Source organism: Olea europaea, chromosome 20 (genome assembly GCF_002742605.1).
Source record: "Olea europaea var. sylvestris chromosome 20, O_europaea_v1, whole genome shotgun sequence".
NCBI classification, from domain to species: Eukaryota; Viridiplantae; Streptophyta; class Magnoliopsida; order Lamiales; family Oleaceae; genus Olea; species Olea europaea.
Genome location: NC_036256.1, coordinates 19,975,261 through 19,992,953, shown reverse-complemented (window position 1 = coordinate 19,992,953; position 17,693 = coordinate 19,975,261). Strand labels below are relative to the sequence as shown.

General features: G+C 34.7%; 1 long non-coding RNA gene across 1 annotated transcript; it reads right to left on the bottom strand.

Moving 5' to 3' along the window:
• Nucleotides 1-10,130: 10,130 nt before the first annotated feature.
• LOC111369960 lies at nt 10,131-12,081 on the bottom strand. The gene is made up of 4 exons (XR_002698337.1): nt 11,936-12,081; nt 11,767-11,830; nt 11,333-11,390; nt 10,131-10,431 (listed from the first exon to the last, which is right to left on the bottom strand). It is a non-coding gene; the product is annotated as an uncharacterized LOC111369960 (long non-coding RNA).
• Nucleotides 12,082-17,693: the final 5,612 nt, after the last annotated feature.

Sequence of the window (17,693 nt, the reverse complement as noted above, 5' to 3'; positions counted from 1 at the left end):
ACTCGCCGTCCCAAATTGACATCTAACAATGTGTCAGGGTAATACACGTGACGGCAAATGTCATGTGGTATGACAAAACCAAACTCGTTCGTTTACCGTGAAACTATAATCCCTTTGTCAATATGATCCGATCAATTGCGAGATATGAATTGTGTCAATCCCGAATATAGATCATATCTTTCACTCCACTATTAAGTCAATATAAGTCGAAAACTCATTTTCAACTCATGAGTACATCTTGGCCAAGGATTTCGTTATCAACTTAATTGAATGAAACGCAGATCATAATCTCCTACTATCTAAGAGTGACGAATCCTTTATTGGTCAATCACAACCTTCATATGATTCTTGACGTACTCGAACGATGTCGTATTAGCGGCCCTTTGCGGAGCAACATCCACCACCGTCAAAGTATGACTGTCCCCATATAAGGTACCATGACGACCTCAAGTCAAACGACCAATTCCATTACCGAACGTTAGAGATTAACCACTGACACTCAGATAGTTATCAATGTGGAATCTTTCAGCGGGTCTCCAATATTTTGTTCTATAACAAAACATCCACGTGTTCATTTAAGTGTCACCACACTTTAACTTGTGAGATTAGCTACTTACTTCATAAGTAAGAAATGCCACACGTGATGGTCTATCCGTAATAACGATATTCGTATCTTGTTATTACTTACGACCACGGACGATTTAAGATTCAATCAGATGTAATTTGTATCTCACAAACACAACTCCTTATAATTAACAAATTACGAAGATTTGAGTCTACAGACTCTATTATTTATTTAATTGTCTATTAATTAAATAATAGATCTGTCATTAAATTGCATTATTATATATCAAAAGTATTTATGTCCAAAATTGATTGGACCTAGGCATAATACTTACATAATGAACATTATTTTAACTAATTTTATGTGTGATAGATTTGATTTGAAGTTGTGGGTTCATGCAGAATTCCTACAACTGTCCTCCGGGGAGCTTAGATATCCACTTCGAACATGAATTTGATTTACGAGGTAAAAAAAAGTCATATTTATTGTAATATCCACTTCGAACACGAATTTAGTTTATGAGCTTAGATATTATTCATCTTTGCTCCAATGTTATGCAATCCATTTATGAGGTTGGTCTATATTTCAATATTTAACCGATGTGAGATTTATATCTCTTAACATGCCCTCTTAAGATGGTGACTTGTTTAAGCAGACCAATATTGAAATTCGTATGCTCATTTATTAAGTCTTAATTGGAACGAATAACTCGTTGGAGCTTAATGAATTATGATACCATGTTAAGATTTGAGGTTCCATCTTAAAAGGTCAACCTTGTTAAGCGGAGTAGCTCAAAATTTTATAAATTGTTCTATATTTCGGTATTTAACCGATGTGAAATTTATATCCCTTAACACGACTTCAGACATGAATTTGGTTTTTCGGAATTCTTTGCACAGATGTATAATATCATTCATTGCAGGCACTCTAAATGGTGATTCATAACAGTCAAGGACGAACCTCGTGGAAATTAATGATACTCTATGCATCACTTTATTACTTGCGACAATTTGTACACTTGCTAGATAAAATCAATAACAGCTCACACGATGTTAAGTATGTCTTGATCCGAAAATTGAAGCGGTCGACCGTACTCTAATCATCATAAATTGAAGTCATCGATCCTATTCCGATAACTATGGATGAATTGGACATTGTAAGAACCATCACTAACATTGATTGATATAAAATTTCTCTAAGAAAATGTTCCACAATTTAATTAAGGACAAATTTGTTGCTAAACAATGTTGTGAGAGTATTAATGAAATATTTTTATTTTGCAAACTAATATCAATTTCATGAAATAAAAAATAAAAGTGAAAATGTTATCCAAATAGCACCAATTCGAACACAAAACAACTTTAAAATTATGGATTTTAAACAAAAGACATTGCAAACTTCAATCAGCCATCGAACTTTCACACATAAAGGTATTGTAGGTACCTAGGAACGTTTAGAAAACATCGAAAAATCGCAAAGCTAAAATCAAGATTTATAGATCTGAACGAAATAGTAAAGAACACAAACTATTTTTCGTTCGAAGCCCCGAGGTTCAGCGATTGGTTAGATCACCTAGTTCCCGTTGAGCATCTATGAAGGAATAAGCTCGAATCCACTAAAATCATCGGCCAAAACACAGCAGTACTTCGAGTTACAGAAAAAGGAACACACAGTTCACCGACTCAAAACAATGGCACACTGCCACTTCTCAACATCAAGAACTCACACAAGAGTTCATAAATCTCACTCTCTCAACCACTACACAAGATCGAAGAGAGAAATCAAAATTACAGAGAAAACCAAAAAACACTCGAAGAAAGCTGCTCGAATGAAAAATGAAAGAGAGCAGAAACCATAGAGACATTTTTCCTTTTATATGAAAGAGGCTCAATGATTTAATCCAACGGCCCTTATTTTTCCACGCGTTGAAGATCCAGCAAAGTTGTTAATTGACACTTAAAAATACGTTTTATTAACTCGTTTTTCTCCTTTTCCAAATTCTTCCACTTATTAGGTCATTTATTCGGGTCTTGGGCTGGGCATTTCAACTTGGGCTTCACAAAGAATATCAACCCAATTTCTACATTCTCCACCTTTACTGTCTTTTGTGCCTGCTCTTTTGTGGATTCAAAACTTGTCTCCATTTCATTTGCTCTTATTACTTGTAAAAACAAAATAATGAAAATCAGTCTTCTTCAAGATTAATTAATCTTAAAGAATCAACAAACTTACTAATAGGGATTGCCTTGGTTCCGGCATCTGCTGGATTTACCTTAATAGGTATTTTAATCAATCTAATATCGTCCCTATCAATGATATCTCTAATAAAATGAAACTTTACATCTATATGCTTGGATCTATCATGCAAAATAGGATTTTTACTTAGAAAAATAGCACTTTGGTTGTCTGAACACAGCTCCACTTGACTTTCTATAAGTCCTAATTCACTATATAAGCCCTTCAACCACAATCCCTCCTTAACTGCTTCAGTTGCAGTAGTCTATTCAGCCTCGGTTGAAGACAATGCAACAAGTTTTTGAAACTGAAATTTTCAGCTAATGCATGTATCATTTATAACATAAAAATATGCAATTGTTGATTTCCTGTTGAAACAACTTTCTATTTATTCTATCTCTTTTTATTTCTATGCCCAGCTCTTTCATTTCAAATTCAGATTTTAGATTTTCTTTAATTGAGCTAAGTGCAATAGAATTATGACTAGCAAGAAGCATATCATCGACATACAAAAGCAGATAGAAAATCCTTTCCTACCACTTCAAACCCTCTTGGTTGAGTCATATGTATGGTTTCATCTAAAAAACCATACAAGAAGGCAATTTTCACATCGAGTTGTTCTAACTCCAAGTCAAATTGTGTCACTATAGCAAGTAGGACTCTAATGGATGTATATTTAACAGCCGGTGAAAAGATTTCAATGTAATCTATCCCTTCCCCTTTGATTAAAGCCTTTAGCTACAAGTCTTGCCTTAAACATTTTATCACTAGCCTTAGTCTCACCCTCTTTCATCTTATAAACCCATTTACAGTCCATCAATTTACAATATTTTGGTTTTTCAACTAAGGTCCAGTTTTCATTTTTAAAGAGTGAGTTCATTTCATCTTCCATCGCAACAATCTACTTAAAGGATTCTTTGGAGGAAATAGCCTCTTCATAAGAGGCAGGTTCTATGTCAAATAGATCAGATTCAGACTGATTAGATACAAAATCAGCGTACTGATACCTGGAAGGAGGTCTTATTTGCCTCCTTTCTCTGTCCCGAGCAAGCTGGTAGTCCTGCAGGTCTTGTGCAGGCTCCAGATGCTGTTCATCTTCCAATATTTCAACATCAGAGACATTTTGTGGTTCTTCCTGATGTGGCTCCACCTCAAACTGAGCCTAGTCATAAGTATTTTAGCTATCAAGATTAATTTCTGTGATAATAAAGTCATCATTTCCTAATTTTTCACCATATTTGTCACTAAGACAAGGAAAGTCATCTTTATTAAAAATTACAGATCTACTTATTATTACTTTGTAACCCCTTACATCTCTTAACCACAATCTATAGCTTTTAACACCTTCTCCATATCCTAAGAACACACCCTTCAATGATCTAGGGTCCAGTTTTGACTCAATATGATGTGTATAAACTGCACATCCAAAGGTTCTTATGTGAGAATAATCTGGCATTGAACCAGACCAGATTTGTTCAAGAATTTTGTTATCTAGAGAGCTGGAAGGATATCTATTGATAAGATAACAAGCTATTTTTACAGCCTCGCCCCAGAAAATTTTTGGAAGGCCAGAACTGATTAACATACATTCGGTCCTTTCAAGAATTGTTCTATTAAACCTCTCGACAAGCCCATTTTGTTGTGGGGGTATAGCTCACAGTTTTATATATCATTATCCCTTGTTTACTGTAATATTGATCAAATTCGGTATTGCAAAATTCAAACCCATTATCAGTTCTTAAAATTTTTATCTTCTTGCTAGTCTGATTTTCAATCTGTACAATCTATTCTTTGAAAATTGTGAAGGTATCAGATTTAGATTTTAATAAGAAAATCCATGTTTTCTTTGAATAGTTATCAATTGTAAGAAAGTAATATCTGTAACCAGGTACAGTAAGAACAGGTGCATGTCCCCATAAATCAGATGTATGTATTCAAGGACATCTTGGGATTTGTGCAGCCCTACCTTGAAAGGCAGTCTGACTTGTTTTCCCATTATACAGTGATCACAAAAGTCAATTTTTGAACACTGTCTTTCCCAAATGCCCCTTGATATAATAGAGTTTTTAAACCCTTTTCAATTAAATGGCCAAGTCTTTTATGCCATAATTTTGATTTATCGGGATGTGTAACAGAATTCACAGAATCTTTAGGTGAAATTATTTCAGCACCTATTACATAAATTCCATTGAGCTTAGGTGAACTGACAATAAGTTCTTGATTTCTTGTTATATTTGTAGAGCCATTTTTAATACCAATTTGGTAATTTTCATCATCAAGAACTCCTAGGGATGTGAGATTTCTTCTAAGTGCTGGTACATATCTTGTATGTTTTAACAACATGTGATGGTTATTTTTAAATTTCAGCAGTACATTTCCAATTCCCTTCACTTGGCATGACTCATCATTCTCAAATTTTACAAATCCACCATTCAGACTAGAAAAGTCTGAAATGCAGCCAATATTGGGTGTCCTATGAAAGGAACAACCTAAATCCAGGACCGAGTCCTGATCATTATTTTCAGATAGAGACACATAGGCAACCCCAATATTGGCTCCCACTTTTTTATAATTAGCATCAACTATTAAAGAAGCATTTTCAGTATTAGACCCATTTTTTTGGTCATTTGCCTTTTTAAAATAATCTTTAATAAAGCGGCCAGTTTTTTCACAGTAAAAATATTTTCTGTTACTGTTGCTGTTCGCTTTTTCTTTAATTGGTTTCTTGCCTTTTCCTTTGGTGTTATTTCGTTACCTTTTGTTAAAAATTTTATTCTTGTTACAATTGGAATGACTGAAGTTACTTACTCCTTTAACATTTGGTTTTTGATTTGATGACACACCCTCAACATGAAACACTTTTTTGTGCTCAAATTTTAATTCAAGTTTTTTGTTCAGAAGAGAACTGTGAATTATTTCAATAGTGAGATCACTCTTGCCATACTCTAGAGCATTTCTTATGTTATAATCTCCTAGAGTATTAAGCAGGCCAACTACCTTCTGTTCATCAGAATTTTTCTCATCACTGTTTGCTAAGTCTTGTGTGATCCTATTAAATCTATCCATATTATCTCTCGTGTCAAGATTAGGATCAAACTTAAAACTAAAGAACTGTCTCCAAAGAAGGCATTTATTTGGTACAGTCTTAGTGAGGTAGTGTTTTTCTAAGGCAGTCCACAATTCTACAGCAGTTTTAGTCTCTTCTACTTTCCTAATCACAGAATCAGATAAGCGCAGAAACAAGGTGCTCTAGGCCAGTTCATCTTGTTCAGTTTTCCTAGCTTCAGATAAGGTTTCTGACCAAGATTTATCAATGACCTTAGCATATTTTAACCGTAACATGAGTGCTTTTATTTTCTGACGCTAGAGATTAAAGTCTCCTTTACCATCCCAAATTTGGACATCTACCTTAGAGTTCATGGTGTGCAGTAATGTGAAATTGTTCACAAGTATGATAAAAACAAGTATATCACAATTGTAATTCAGTCAACAGTATGTCACAAAGATCACTGTCTTATTATTTCAATTTCAAATTATGTATAGGTTGTGCTTAGGTGTGATGTGTGCAAAAATATATCACACATATTAAGGCACAGTCAATATCACCAAGCATGCAATGGAATTCAAACACATAAACTTACACACACAGTAAACTATCAAAGGAGTAACTGCAATGTATGTACCTTTGAGGCAATTATTCTCAGGCAGTTCAACACCTGAGAAGATCAATTTTGAGTATTAGTACAATTCACACAGAATGTACAACAATTTAACTATGAAAATATAATTTTTGGTTTTATTATCCACACACACAGTGAAAGGTTTCAAAAACAGTTTTTAGAGAATTACTGGTTTCTTGAACCGAAACCCTAATCTCCAAAGTTTCTAGGATTCTCTCTGGGAACCCTAGACAGAGGTAGAGTTAGAGGAGGTTTAGTGAAACCCTAGTTTTTGAAAAAAAAGATTTTTTATTGCAAAAATAATACTTCCAAGAATAAATGTATCAACAATACTCAAAAATGTCTAATTATTCATAAATACAATGTCTCTAGACTACTATAGGTACCACAACACACAAACAAGAAACGCCTGTGAATTTCACCAAGGAAACAGGTTAGCCTAGACCACTGTACAACTCACAATATATTGAAAGGTTATCATCACACTGCAGAATTTACGGAATACACAATAGTCTTCATTTATTTTATAGAGAATAATCACCAACAGCACACTCAACACTGTCAAGAAAATTTCAGTCTTATGCGAGGAAGAAAAAAATAAAAAAAATGTTGGCAGATCTTTCAAGACCTGCCGTTTTCCTTTCGACTGGTGACTCGAGTTTCTGACCCTCGACTAAAGGGGACTGAAAACAACAAAAAAATATTTCCAAACTCTGATACCAATGTAGGTACCTAGGAATGTTTAGAAAACATTGAAAAATCGCAAAGCTAAAATCAAGATTTGTATATCTGAATGAAACAGTAAAGAACACAAACAATTTTTTGGCTGAACCCTCGAGATTCAGTGATTGGCTAGATCGCCTAGTCCTCGTTGAGCATCCATGAAGGAATAAGCTCAAATCCAAAAATCACCGACCAAAACACAGCAGTACTTCGAGTTACAGAAAAAAGAACACACAATTCATCGACTCAAAACAATGGCACACAGCCACTTCTCAACATCAAGAACTCACACAAGAGTTCATAAATCTCACTCTCTCAACCACTACACAAGATCGAAGAGAGAAATCAAAATTACAGAGAAAATAAAAAAAAAACTCGAAGAAAGCTGCTCGAATGATAAACGAAAGAGAGTAGAAACCCTAGAGACATTTTTCCTTTTATATGAAAGAGGCTGAATGATTTAATCCAAAGGACCTTATTTTGCCATGCGTCGAAGATCCAGTAAAGTTGTTAATTGACACTTAAAAACGCGTTTCGTTAACTCGTTTTTCTACTTTCCAGATTCTTCCACTTATTGGGTCATTTATCCGGGTCTTGGGCTGGGCATTTCAACTTGGGCTTCACAAAGAACAGCAACCCAATTTCTACAGGTATGTTAAAAAAATTTATTATTGGACTTTTTTTTTATGACCATTATTATTGGACTTTTGTTCAATACTACGTTCCATATTCATTAAGAAACCCATATGCTGTAGAAACCTCCGCCTTGTCCAAGTCCTATATCGCAGACGGGACAATTGGGATCAGTGCAATGTACACAAGGATAATCGCATTCATTAAGTTTCCTCGATGTTTTCGGTGTTGGTCGTACCTTTACTTCGATTCCTACCAAATTTCGATCTGGTAAAACTGCAAATGCATACAATAATCAATTAATTAATTAGTTGTTTCAACTCAACTCATCAAACTTTACCCCATAATAATGCTAGTGTCGTTAATTATAATATTGTGTGTGAGAGAAGAGTGGCAATATGTCGAGCTCGACTCGTGTCCAAATCCTAAGCTTCAACCCTTTTGCTGTGGGGCCTCACCAGTCAAGTCACCCATGAGTTCGCTCATTTTTTTTATTTTTTTATTTTTAACAAAAATAGCCCTAAAATTTTTTTATATTATAAAAAATGTAAAAAATTGTATAGCCAAAAATGAGCTGACACACAAGCTAGCTCGCGAAAAATAAAAATAAAAATAAGTTCAGCTCGGTCCATGACTCGTCTCAAAACAAGCCTGAGTCTGAGCAACTAGACCTGTTTCTCACCCTTATGGGTGGGAGGGAGGGGAGCTAACCAGTGGGTGCAAGCAGGAGGAGAGTTAAGAGAGCGATCTTAAGTAAAGCACTCTCCATGTTTAGCTTTGATGGAATTCTAGGGTATAGATGGGAGATGAATTTAATTTATACAAGTAAATTTTGTATTATTCAATGCCAAGATGGAATAAACAAAGGTTTCTACAAAATGGAGAGCAAACCTAGGACGCATTGTACGGCTCAATAAATGGATAATATCAATATTTTTCTTTTTGGGTATAGTTGATATAGCTTATTATAGAATAAAAATACAATAATTATTTCTTAATGTCATGAGTTGATGTTAACTACCCCCCTAGCAAGCTAGGCGTTCGACCAAATTACAATACAAGAAAATGATATTGCATGTAAACAAGTTGAGAATTGTTTGACTTTTGAGAAGTTAGAAGGAACTTTTGAAATAAAAAGTTACTTTTGGACTCATTTGATTAATTTTGTAAAAATGATTCTTTTAATTAAAAAGAGTTTTCAGACGAAGTTGATTCAATGTTGCATCCTCTAAAAATTCTTTCGGATGAGAAAGTTCTTTTGGAAATTAATTTTTCAATATTAATTAAGATAAAAAACCTTTCTATAAAAAGCATAAGCAGAAAAAAAGGGTCCGATCAAACGGGCTTAAATATTTCATTCTCTTCGATGTATGCGATTCTTTCTCGCATAATTCTCATGACAACCTTATAATATACTCAACAACTCGATAAAATTTATTCCAATTAACTTAAATATGTTTGACTTCAACATTAAACATGCACTAAGTTTTCTAGATCCAACAAATTTTGATGCATTATTGGAGGTTTACTTTTATTAATGACATACAATATACAATCAACTGATTAAGTGTATAATTTTTAATGACCATGTGCTTCTACACACATTTAGCCATCATATAAAAGAATGCGGCTCAATATTTCTAGTTTAAAAATTTCTTCTTGGAGGAGGTTATCATGTCACGCCTCTAATGCGACTACCTTGTTATAACTTCACTTCTGTCATTAGTCTTGTCTTCGACATCTCTTTTTTTGCAGTTAAAGTAACGACTTCGAACATGGCTAGTTCTCGTAGTGTGACAAGCACAAGTACAAATAATTGTGGTAGGAAAATAGGTTTTTTAAAAAAGAATTGGCGAATGATGTGTTGTCACGTGGTGCAATATAAACAATAATGTTAAATACGATGTAAATATAGTATGATTAATTTATTAAAAACAAAACTCGATTTGTACGTTGTTGTTTGTGAATAGTCATCTTACAAGTATAACAACTTGTCTGCAGGTAAATATTCAACCTCAACAGCAGTAACTTGATTCTTTTGGTTAATTACTGGCCATCCTCGGTGCAAGCACTAGATCTACAAGGAATTATCGGCTATATCTTCGGATCAAAGGCTGGGAATGACACGACCCGTCCCGACTCAACCTAATTGACTCGACGCGTGTCGTGCGCCGATGGTAAATGCCAGCTAAATGCCAAACCCACCACCTAGGCAAACTTGACCTAATTTGACTATGCTAAATTTCTATGAAAATTTTGACAGAGTTTCCCCTTAAAAATGGACAAAACCAACCTGAAAAATCATCAAGACCTCGAATAGACATTCAAACCAAAAGTTTTGGAAACCACCACTTCCACTAATACCACCACAACTAAAACAAATATAACAAATTTCGACTGAGTACTTCTGCAACAACATCATGTCTACGTGCAAGCATTACATCAATTACAAACCCTTCTACAAAGTGCATGACACCCCAAATATTAGACAAAATACTTAACAAACATGAGTCCCCCAACTATTCATTACATACTATGAAACGGTCTCTTTCGCTTCAGCAGGCTTTTCCAAGTATCTCAAAAATCAACGGTCTCCTAAAAGGAAAAACATGACAAAAATATGAGTTTGTAACTCGTTGAGTGGATGATTTGCAAATAAGTAAACTTTTTCCATTTATGCATATTTTCTAAAAATTTTAACTTTATTAAATCCTTGAGAATTTCTGAATCTAGTAATGCCTTTAAAAACTAAATAAGATTACATTATAAAATTCTTTGTTCTAACTTCTAGATAAGTATCTGTAAGGTATAACAATTATAAACAATCTGATATTCATGAAAATCTATGAAATATTGCTGCTACTTAATACGAGAAGCTGAAAACTTTATTCTGAAAACTGAATTAACTGAATTCCATAATCTGAAATCTGAGAACTGAATAAGTACTGAAAAATCACACTAAAAATAGTACCCAATGAATAGCCTTACTCATGTACAGAGTAATCTCGATGTACAAGGTAAAGCCATTCAAATTTGATAATTTGATAATCTGGTCATACGTACGCAGAGCTGCCCCAAAGGCTAATCACCCTAGTACACGGCCCAAAGCCTATGTGTGTATGAGAGTGGGTCCCAAAAATCATTGATAATCTGGTCATACACTATGAAAACACATTCACGATAGTGCAAAGCGAGTAAAATCACTATAACTAGTCATATATTATGGAAACACATTCACATCAGTGCAAACTGGGGTAAAATCATCTGGGTACTTTCTGGTGGTTTTTAGAAATAACTTTAACTATACTGAAATATGTAATAAGAATATAATACATGCTACTAAAATAATTTAACTGAACTGAATTTAACTTTAAAAGCAATTGATAATAAAGTCCATTTTATTCTGAAAATCATGCTATGAAGTCAACTTTATAAAATAAATAACATTAAAATTTAAAGAAGACTTATTTCTTAAAAATAAGTTTTATCCACTTACAAGGTAGGAGCTACAAGCTAGATTGCCTGATAAACGTTTCCAATTTCCTCGTCACCACCTGAAATACGATATTAATAACCAATTTATCCTCTATCTAATCAACAAACTTTAATATCTAATGATAGAACTTAATTTAAATTCTCGTGACACTTGAATAAATTCTCAAATTTTCCTTTATTAATTGGAGCTAATCACACTTTATAATCTCTTGACTAATAACTAATTATCAACATAACCTTCTTCCCAAGTTTAAAACTAATTTTACTCTCCAATCAAGTGAAACTAGTAACCATAATTCCACCCATTTAATCTACATTTTGTTCCATAAAATCAACTCCCAAGTGAAATATTCCATTTATATAATCATTTCCACAAATAATCCATGCTCAATCATCAAATTTAAAAACTAAGGTTCGCCATTTTTATCTCCTTACCTTAGTGTAGATAGAAATTCAAGAATCAATAACCTGAACTCCAAGTAGGATTCCTCTCAAAAATCTGAAAATTTTCGAGCGAAAATAAAACCCTAAAATTTAACATAAAATATATCTACCTCTTGAAGAAAATAAAAAGAGAGGAAAAATGAAATGAACCTTGAACTACCTCTTTCCTTTCTTTTTCTTCTTCCTTTTTTCCTTTTTCTTCTTCTTTTTCTTCCCTCTTTTCTTTCCCTTTTCTTCTTCTCTGCCGGTTCTTTCTTTCTTCTAGTGTGTGTATGTGTGATTTATGAGAGAAAAAGTGATGGTCAAAGGCATTAAAAACCCACTAATTCCAATTTGCACAAAAAGTCTCTCTTTTCTAATATGAGCTAACATTTAAATCCTAAACTTCTCAAAAATATATAACTAAATTTTCAACTTCCAATTGTCTCCAATATAACCCTCATATATTGTCAATTGCAAAATAAATCCCAATAAAATATTTTAGTCAATTCAAGTCCCAATAAAGTCATTTATTTCATTTAAGTCCCTATATGAATTTGACTTTGAAAATTCAACTCTTGACTTTTGACTAAATAATGTGGGTTGTAACAGGGAAGTCTTAAGATGATCTGAAGAAGTTCAATTATCTACATGCAGCCTTATCAGAATCACTTTGACTGCTTCCACCAGTGCCAATGAATTCAAGATCAACCATATCTGATGATATCTTAAGCAGTGGCATACATGTAAGAAAAGGTTGGTTTGCTGATTACTCTGCTAATGCAATGGGGAGAATGAGGAGGCTATGGGGTCCTGATTGCACGAAGTGCAGGCTGGAGATATGGTTGGATGATGATGAGTTTTCCAGCTGGGTGATCAGTTTAAGTTTCCGGTGTTCCATTGTAGACCTCAGGTGTGACTCGGGAAGGAAATGGCTTATGTGCGAATGAAGATTATTGCTGCAGCTGTCATGTATGAATTTGAGGTCGTGGCTATTTGATGCAAATATTCCAAGTATGAGCGCTGGAAGAAGAGCCGTGCTGGAAGATAATGATCAGCTGGAACTTTGGTGGTTGACACCCTTGGGATAATTGAATTTGAATATGTTTGGTTTTGTTATTATCCATTTGTTTTACTTTATTATTATCTTTCCCAGATTTATGCATTTAGTAGTTATTTGTTACCAAGATATCTAAGAATAAATAGCTGGGTAGGAGGAGTCTTTACGTTAGTTTTGTTTGGATTGCAGAACTTTGTGGTCCCTCGGAGTGATTCCAAGATCCATTTCCATTGTTAGTCCCATCAATTGAAATAAATTATGTGCTTCATTTTGGTATCAGAGCAGGCTATGCCTGTCACCCGTAGTAAAAGCTTATATACCATGTCATCACCTTGCAATTCAAACCCTGCCCAAATGCAAGCCAACCCTCCACCACCACCTCCTCCTATTGACCCCAAAACCATCCAACCCACGCAAACCATACTCCAGAATACCAAGACCACAATCTTCAGCCCTCACCCAATGATACCACATTTATTATCAACCTCTTGGAGAACTTTACCCAATGTCTTACTGTGTTGGAAAGTCGTGTCCACCATGACGTCTGCACGATCTCTCGAACGTGATGTGCCTCCGGACGTGAGTGAGGAGGACGAGAATCACTTTGATGAAGCCTTGGATCATGGATTGGGTTGCCGTCATCGTGACCATTGAGAAAACCATGTTCCAAGGTGTGGGGTTCATCGCCATGAGTTTGATTATTCTAGGCGTGTGTAGTTGGAGATCCCAAATTTTTATGGCAAATTTGGCCCTAAGGCTTTTGAGGACTGGTTGCTAGCCATTGAAGATTACTTTGATTGGTTTGACATTCCCGAAGATTGTAAGGTTTGTTACGTTCGAATCAAATTGAAGGCGCATGCGAGAGCTTGGTAGAATAGTATGGAAGAGCAGCCGAGGCGTACTCAACGTTCTCCGATTCAACATTGCGAAGTGATGAAGTAGAGGTTGCGAGACAAGTACTTGCCTTTGGAGTATGAGCAGATTATGTAAGAGGACATGTGGCATTTTCAGCAAGGTAACTTGACGGTAGCGAAGTATACTGAGCGATTCCATGAGCATAGTGTTCGAAGTCGTATTGTTGAGCATGAACAACAGACGTCGTCTCGTTATCTTTTGGGGTTGCATAGTGAATTGCAGAAAGAAATGTTGACGGCCCGTTTAATTAATGTTGATGAAGCATATCAAATGGCTCTACTTTTAGAACACCTCAATGGTCAATCCAGTGGGCAACGTGTCATGGCAACAGAATCCACTTCTACTCGTCCGTTTGTTGACAGTGGTCGGCCACCAGCAGAAATCAGTCGTGTTTATTCCAACGGTGGTGATGTGAAGGCAAGGCTACTTGGGAAGACAGTGGACCGCAATGTTATAAATGTAAGGAGTTTGGGCATTATGCTATAGTATGGCCTACGCACGATAAAAAATTAGCTGTAGAAATTGGGTTGCTGCTAACCAAAGTGCTATTTTTTTAAGTAAAAATCCTATTTTGCATGATAGATCCAAACATATAGATGTAAAGTTCTATTTTATTAGAGGTATCATTGATAGGGGTGATATTAGATTGATCAAAATACATACTAAGGTAAATCCAGTAGATGCCCGAACTAAGGTAATCTCTATTAGTAAGTCTCTTGATTCTTTAAGATTAATTAATCTTGGAGAAGACTGATTTTCATTATTTTGTTTTTACAGGTAATAAGAGCAAATGAAATGAAGTTAAGTTTTGAATCCACAAAAGTAGACACAAAAGACAGCAAATGTGAAGAATGTAGAAATTGGGTTGCTGCCTTTGTGAAGCCCAAAGTTAATATGCCCAACCCATGACCCGGTTAAATGGCCCATCAGGAAGAATAATCTGGAAGCTCAATTGGGTTAAAGAAAAACACGTTTTTTCAATTGTGAAAAAACGACTTTCACCTGATCTTGACACTTGGCAATTACTGGACCATTGGATCAAATGATTTGTTTCTTTCATATAAAAGAAACTAAAACTCCTAGGGTTTGGAGGCTCTCATTTTTACGCAGCTTTCATTTTGAGTTAAAAATTTCTCTCTGTACTTTGACTCTCTCATCTTGGATCTTGTCGATTTTCTGTTATTGATCGAGAGTATGCGTGATGTTATGAACTCTTGTGTGAGTTCTTCGTGTTGTTGAGGGGATTTTGTTGTTGTTGTGGCTAGAACTATGTGTTCCGTTTGTAATTCAAAATTGCTGTAATTTGGGCCGATGTTTTGTAGTGGATTCGAGCTTATTCCTTCATGGATGCTCAACGGGGACTAGGCGATCTGATAAATCGTTGAACCTCGGGGCTTCGGCCAAAAATCGCTTGTGTTCTTTTTATTAGTTTTTCAAATCTACAAATCTTGATTTTTAGTCTTGCGATTTTCGATGGTTTTGAAACGTTCCTAGGGTTCCTACAGTGGTATCAGAGCTTGGAATATTTTTTTTTGCTGTTTTCAGTCACCTTTTTAGTCGAGGATTTGAAATATCGTTCACTGGCCGAGAGGAAAACGGCAGAACTTGAAAGATTCGCCAACATTATTTTTTTAAATTTTCTTCTTTTTATTTCGAGTAACACTGAAATTATTTTTCTTTGGCACTGTATGGTGTGCTTCTTTCACCCTTACAAAATCAGTGTGGGTGTCGCTATTCTTTAAGAAATTGAAATGTTCTTGTTGGTTGTGGAGTCCTCTTAATTTCGGTTGGTGCTATTCTTAAGACTGGAAAGAAATTCCTTGATACTGTAGGACTTGATCACCTGCAGTGTTGGTGTTGATCTTCGTTTACAAAATAAATGAAGCCTATTGTGTTTTGTAAATGCTGCAGTACAGTGATAATTTTTGAGTATATTGTAAGCAGTAAACTAACTTGTTTCTTGGTGAAATTCACAGATGCCTCTTGTCTGTTTTGCGGTACCTGCAGTCTGCAGACATTGAATTTGTGATTTATCAGTTTTTTGCATTGTATTGCTGGTACATTTAGTTCTTGGAAGTATTTTTTTGGTAATAAAATCATTTTTCAAAACTAGGGTTTCACAGATGCTCCTCTAACTCTACCTCTGTCTAAGGTTCCCTAAGAGAACCCTAGAAACTTTGGGGATTAGGGCTTCGGTTCAAGAACCCTATAATCTTCAAAACTGTTCTTTAAAAATTCTCACTGTGTGTGGATAATAAAACCAAAAATTACATTTTTATAGTTAAATTCTTGTACATTCTGTGTGAACTGTACTAATATTCAAATTGATCTTCTCAGGTGTTGAATTGCCTAAGAATAATTGCTTCAAAGGTACATACATTGCATTTACAATTTTTGGTAACTTACTGTGTGTAAGCTTATGTGATTAAATTCATTGCATGCTTAGTGATCTGAATATTGAATGTGTCTTAATTTGGTTGAAATATTTCTGTACACATCACACTAAAGCACAATCTATATATAATCTGAAATTGGAATAATAAGACAGTGATCTTTGTGACATACTGTTGACTGAATTACTACTGTGATATATCTGTTTTATCATACTTGTGAACAATTGCACACTATAGCACACCATGAATTCTAAGGTAGATGTCCAAATTTGGGATGGCAAATGAGACTTTAGTCTCTGGTGTCAGAAAATAAAAGCACTCATGTTACAGTTAAAATGTGCTAAGGCTATTGATGAATCTTGGCCAGAAACGTTATCTTAGGCTAGGAAAACTAAACAAGGTGAACTAGCTTGGAGCACTTTGTTTCTACACTTATCTGATACTGTGATTAAGAAAGTAGGAGAAACTAAAACTGCTGTAGAATTGTGGAATGCCTTAGAAAAACACTACCTCACTAAGACTGTACCAAATAAATGTTTTCTTTGGAGACAGTTTTTAGTTTTAAGTTTGATCCTAATCTTGATACGGGAGATAATATGGATAGATTTAATAGGATCACATAAGACTTAGCAAACTGTGATGAGAAAATTTCTGATGAACAAAAGGTAGTTGGCCCACTTAATGCTCTAGGAGATAAATATAAAGACATAAGAAATGCTCTAGAGTATGGTAGGAGTGATCTCACTGTTGAAATAATTCACAGTTCTCTTCTGAATAAAGAACTTGAATTAAAATCTGAACACAAAGAAGTGTTCTATGTTGAGGGTTTTTCATCAAACCAAAAACCACATGTTAAAGGAGTAAGTAACTTCGGTCATTCCAATTTTAACAAGAACAAAAATTTTAACAAAAGGCAATGGAATAACACCAAAGGAAAAGGCAAGAAACCAATTAAAGAAAAAGCGAACGGCAACAGTAACAGAAAATGTTTTTACTAAGGAAAGACAGACCACTTTATTAAAGACTGTTTTAAAAAGGCAAATGACCAAAAGAATGAGTCAAACACTGAAAATGCTTCTTTAGCAGCTACTGCTAATTATAAAGAAGTAGGTGCAAATATTGGAGTTGCCTATGTGTCTCTATCTGAAAATATTGATCAGGACTGGGTCCTGGATTTAGGTTGTTCATTTCATATGACACCCAATATAGGTTGCATTTCAGACTTTTGTAGTCTGGATGGAGGATTTGTAAAACTTGGTAATGATGAGTCATGCCAAGTGAAGGGAATTGGAAATTTGCTGTTAAAATTTAAAAATGGTCATCGCATGTTAAAACATCCAAGATATGTACCAGCATTTAGAAGAAATCTCATATCCCTAGGAGTTCTTGATGATGAAAATTACCAAATTGGTATTAAAAATGGCTTTACAAATATAATAAGAAATCAAGAACTCATTGTCAGTTCACCTAAGCTTAATGGAATTTATGTAATAGGCGCTGAAATAATTTCACCAAAAAAATCTGTAAATTCTATCACATATCCCGATAAATCAGAACTGTGGCATAAAAGA